We start from the raw sequence: 5,427 nt of genomic DNA on the forward strand, positions 1-5,427 counted from the left end.
ATAATAATAATAATAATCACTACTATTAAAAAGGTCCCTGCTGAATAGAAATGCTAAGCTAAAATAGATTGCACTATAACAACAATAATAATAATTATTATTATTATTATTAAGGTCCACGCAGGGACCTTTTTAATAGTGATTTTCAGACTAATGATAAAAACCCCTTACAAAAATTTTAGCTTAAATATGACAACTAAAAGCAAAAAAAAAAATGTTTTTGAGGGGAAAAATTTTTCCCTGGGCAATATATTTAACACTTTTTTTTGTAGTCAACAATTTAATATTATAAACCTTTAAAAAAAACAAAAGTAAAATGTGTTTAAAACGTAAAAAAAAAAAAAAAAAAAAACTAGCATCAGTCCTATTATTTGTAATTGCTTTCAGATAGCTGGATGTTCACATAAAGACCTTTGTTATGCATTCATGGTAAATAAGAATACAGGCATTTATTCTGAATTATTATATAATAATGAATGTCACATTCTCACAGAACATTTATAATGCAGTGTGCTTGTAGCTAGAATCAGCCACAGCACTATTAACCGTTTCTCATGTAACTCAGAATCTAGTTTATTTTTACTAAACGTCTAAATAGTTCTCATCAAGCTGCAGACGCTGCCACCGGTTGCTCTCACAGGAACCAAATCAGGCTCATGCTCGTTTATTATTACATCACTGCACTACACCTTTTCTTATTCACTCAATCAAGAGCGCAAAGAGGAGCACTTCTGTTGCTGTGCCAACCAAGACAACACAATGGACTCAGAACGTCACGTCGAACGCTGCAGTGCATCCAGACTGAACACAACTCAACTCCAGCTTACTTTACAGCTGATCTTAAACCGACAGACGCATTTGTTCTGGTCAGCGAGGTGACACATGTAACACTAGCACTAGTATCAAAGGAGGAGACAGAAATCTGAGGCAGAAATATAATACAATTGGTTTTATTCTGCAGTTTCTAGGTTACGTGACTTGGCAGATGCAGAGATCAATATCGGCAATGAACACTGGCCGTCTTTTTGAGCATTAAAAACAAGCCTTTGAGACATAATGCCACTGTTTTCAATAGATTCAAAAGATTTTAATATCATTTTGAAATATTTGTAATCACAAGTTTGCCCAGAGGGACCAAAACCTGGGGGTTTCGAAGCTCGTAAGTGAAAATCACAACAAAAAGTTTGCCATTGCTAACAAAAAGGAGATTAATACACAGAGACATTTTTACAAGATCAATAATAATAAATCACTAGACATTCATTTTTACAATAAAAACAGTTCTGCACAAAACATTTTGAAGGCAAAATGCAACAGGATCAAACCAGATAGGGCAGAAAGAAAAGGCGTATTTATTTTCTTTACTTCCTCAAATGAATCACAAAAGCTGACAAATAGGACTTAAAATTACATAAAGAGAATTGTTTTTGTTTTTTTTTGGTTTTCAATTTTTTTGAAATATATATATATAATTTCAAGAGTATACCGCAAAAAAAAAAAAAAAAAAAAAAACAAAGCTGCACAATAAATGTTGTTATTCGTGACGCATAAAGGCACACAGAAACAGACAGGCTGCACACTGACTCGGCAGAAGCTATCTTACGGAGTTTCACAATTTTTTTATTTGTATTTTTATTCATTATTTATTTAAAGGGATAGTTCATCCAAAAATGAAAATTTGATGTTTATCTGCTTACCCCCAGGGCATCCAAGATGTAGGTGACTTTGTTTCTTCAGTAGAACACATATGATGATTTTTAAGTCCAACCGTTGCAGTCTATCAGTCGTATAATGCATGGCAATGGTAACAAAATCTATGAGAGTAAAAAAAACATGCACAGACAAATCCAAATTAAACCCTGCGGCTCGTGACGACACATTGATGTCCTAAGACACGAAACGATCGGTTTGTGCCAGAAACCGAACAGTATTTATATCATTTTTTACCTCTAATACACCACTACGCACGAGAGATCACTTCCGGCGCTTGCGTAAACTACACCAGAGTAAACTACACACCTCACGCACCGGATGCCGTGCGCGCGACCAAAGACAGTTGGACATAGTGGTGTATTAGAGGTAAAAAATGATATAAATACTGTTCGGTTTCTGGCACAAACCGATCGTTTCGTGTCTTAGGACATCAATGTGTCGTCACGAGCCGCAGGGTTTAATTTGGATTTGTCTGTGCATGTTTTTTTTACTCTCATAGATTTTGTTACCATTGCCATGCATTATACGACTGATAGACTGCAACGGTTGGACTTAAAAATCATAATTTGTGTTCTACTGAAGAAACAAAGTCACCTACATCTTGGATGCCCTGGGGGTAAGCAGATAAACATAAAATTTTCATTTTTGGATGAACTATCCCTTTAAGAGACTCACCCGTTCTCTCCTTGATCAACCAGCATCTGATACCACCACTAGGTGGCGTCTTCCCAGATGCGTATAGGCAAAAGTAATGTAGGGTTAGTAAACCAAAGGAGGAAGCCAGTGTGGGAAAGAAACACTTGCTGAAGCCATGCACATATGCGCATACCAGTATCAATAACTTAATGTCTTAGACGTCCATTTTCGCAAACGTTCAAGTGCTGTATAATTTCACAAGAGTATGCCTTATCGCACGTAGAGTTCCAGGTAGACTTGCATTTCGAGGCACCACGTTATTCATTCACCAGCAGACAGTATCCTCTGATTGAAATGGTTTAATAAAAGGTGCATTTCCATGGCTAGAGGCGCCTAATTTCCACGTGGAATTAAACCTGACGTTCTGGTTCGAGCTAGTTCATCTAAAAAGCTAATCTCGATTATTAATATTTTTTCTCCAAACACTGAAAGGAACCTGGCTTTTGAAAGAAGTGCAACCGAAATGAACAAGCAAAACAAAACGTTTTTTTCTTCTTTTTGAACCGATTACACTCTATATATGAAATATGAGACCACAAAAGGTAGGATATAACAAAAACCTGAGAGTCCAATAGCGGAATCCCCAGCAAGGTGGCACTTCCATTTTCTTTGTATAGAAAGCTTTTTTAACAGTCATGCAAGGGCACAGTCTTATTGATACAAGGCGGCTGGGGGGTGCAGGGAAAGCAAAAAAAGACAAAGAAACATACAAAAAGGAAAGAATGAATACAGATGAGCAGGCACTGTACGTTTATAATAGACATTGATTCGAAATGTACCCATTGTGACTGAAAAACTCAGGATTGTTCTTCGTCCCGTGACAAGTTCTCTACACCTATCTAAATGATCAAATCTAGTTTCTAGATGGACCTACGTGCATCTTTAGATTACACCTGGATTTCAGGATATATGTAAACCTGCATGGCACTTGCCTTTTTTTGGCAGGTAATTTGAGGGCTTAGGTCAGATTTTGGACACAAGTACACATTTTCCAAGGTGGCCTAGAGTGGTCTTTTCTTTGGTGCTTAAGCAAATGTAACAGATTTGTCTCTTTTCTAAGGTTTCTAGAAGTGATTGTATATTATTATATACAAATAATAATTATTTATATATTAATGTAATTACCTACAGGTTTTAATTTATATAAATAATTACAGGTTTTTAAAAATCACACACATATGTATATGCATGTATATTAGTCAAGTCACTATATGGGGGTTATAAAATAATCAGACAAATTAATTACAGGTTTTTAATAAATTTTAAGGGGTCAATAGTACATAAATATTTGCATTTATGAAAATACATTAAAGCCTTAAAATGGCACCGTGGCAAATTTCGCACTTTGAGGAAATTGGCGATGCACAATGTGGATAAATGCGAGTCCACTGCATATATATTTAAGAATAGAGGAGATCTGAGCCCTCGCTCTCTCCCCGTTTGACCTCTGTGGGACTTCAAAATGGCTTACAGACACTTTAGAAAAGCAGCTTGTTGGAAATATTAACAGGAGGCTAGAAAGAAGCACAACAATAACACAATCATAGACGGTTTTTACTGAAGTGTATCAGGAGACTGAGAGAAAAAGGGTTAATCGGAATCAGAAACCTTGACGAGGTGTTGTCCACAAACACACGCGGCCAAACGTTCACACAGACGGGCAGGAAGAGAGAGTGTGAGTGTGAGACAAGCTCTGCGCTTTAATTGTAATGAGACTAGGAGTGAAGCAGGTGAAGAGAGCAGGAGTGCATGTTCTCAGCTGGGGTCAGATGAACTTTGAGGGCTGCCTGTAGTTTTGGAGTTTAGGAAGAGGAGGAGATATCGATGGTGATGATGGCGATGAAGACCAAAAGAGGACATAGAAGTGGAGACAGAAGCATCAGCATGATCGAATCCAGACCAACACCTACAGACAGAGCAAAAAACAGGAATAGTTATGGTTGAAACATAATTCAAATACAACTATATTCCAAGCAGAGTGTGAATTTGAGGTTTGCAAAGTGCCAAATTATTGTAAAAATTGGCTTGGGTGAGTAATTAAAACACACTAGCATTTATAGGTTTGGTAATCTAGGAATCTCACTGTTTTGTAATCTAGGAAGTGTAAAAGGAACAACCACGGAACAGCTGCTCCCTCCAGAGAATCATCCGGATTACACACAGGAAACACTGCATGTCTTTACACTACTGACAAACAGGCCTGAACGATTTTGGAAAATAATCTAATTGCGATTTTTTTTTTTACCAATATTGCGATTGCAATTTAATATGCAATTATTTTTTAAAGCTATTTATGTTCTGTATTATTCAACAGAGACGAGCTATAAATATAGTAAGACCAACACAATATTAGATAGATTAAACATAAATGTTCTTTTCTGTAGGCCAGGTCTATGTTACGATGAAATTAGGTGATGCATGAATTGATATGAATGACATTTTTATTTAACGACTACAATCACAGTATATTGACTGATTTGTTGAACTGTTCCAACCTTGTATGTAATAATTATGACAACATAAAGCACTGACAAATAAGCCTGGTGTAAACATTAATATGAAAGTCAGTAACAAATCACACAAACTAAAGTAGACTGCAGAAATATAAAAACAAATCTGTTGCTTTACCACACTACTTTAGGTAATTCAAAGTCACTGTAATAAACATGTAAACATGTGGACTGCACTAAACACTGTCCGTTAACTTTAGACTAGTGGTTCTCAAACTTTTTTGGTCGGGCCCCCCTTTAAATCTATTTTTAAAAATCTGCCCTCCCGCACTTTCCCGAATCCCCATCCCACCTCAGACTACCAAATAATTTCACTAAACATGAAAAATTAATGCTTTTTTAATTGAAAAAAAACCTACAGGGAAAAAAACACCTGCATCACTTGAAACATTGAAAAATAGCATAGAGAGAATAACTGTTGTTATTATTATTCTCTCTCTATTATTTATGTATTTTTTGTGGGTTTCATGCTGTCCGCTAAGGCATAGGACACACACAGGCTTTCCTC

General features: G+C 36.2%; 1 protein-coding gene and 1 long non-coding RNA gene across 2 annotated transcripts in view; one reads left to right on the plus strand and one right to left on the minus strand.

The window, feature by feature from the left end:
* Nucleotides 1-5,427, plus strand: part of LOC107704605 (uncharacterized) — a 12,778-nt gene that overhangs the window by 5,319 nt on the left and 2,032 nt on the right. The window lies entirely within an intron of this gene.
* mapk1 (mitogen-activated protein kinase 1) overlaps nt 3,602-5,427 on the minus strand; it is a 40,496-nt gene continuing 38,670 nt past the window's right edge. Inside the window, exon 9 of the mRNA XM_016507529.1 lies at nt 3,602-4,315. The gene's annotated coding sequence lies outside the window, so the exon portion shown is untranslated. The remainder of the gene's footprint in view (nt 4,316-5,427) is intronic.

The sequence above is a fragment of the Sinocyclocheilus anshuiensis genome, unplaced genomic scaffold (genome assembly GCF_001515605.1).
Source record: "Sinocyclocheilus anshuiensis isolate Anshui unplaced genomic scaffold, SAMN03320099.WGS_v1.1 scaffold117, whole genome shotgun sequence".
Classification (NCBI taxonomy): Eukaryota; Metazoa; Chordata; class Actinopteri; order Cypriniformes; family Cyprinidae; genus Sinocyclocheilus; species Sinocyclocheilus anshuiensis.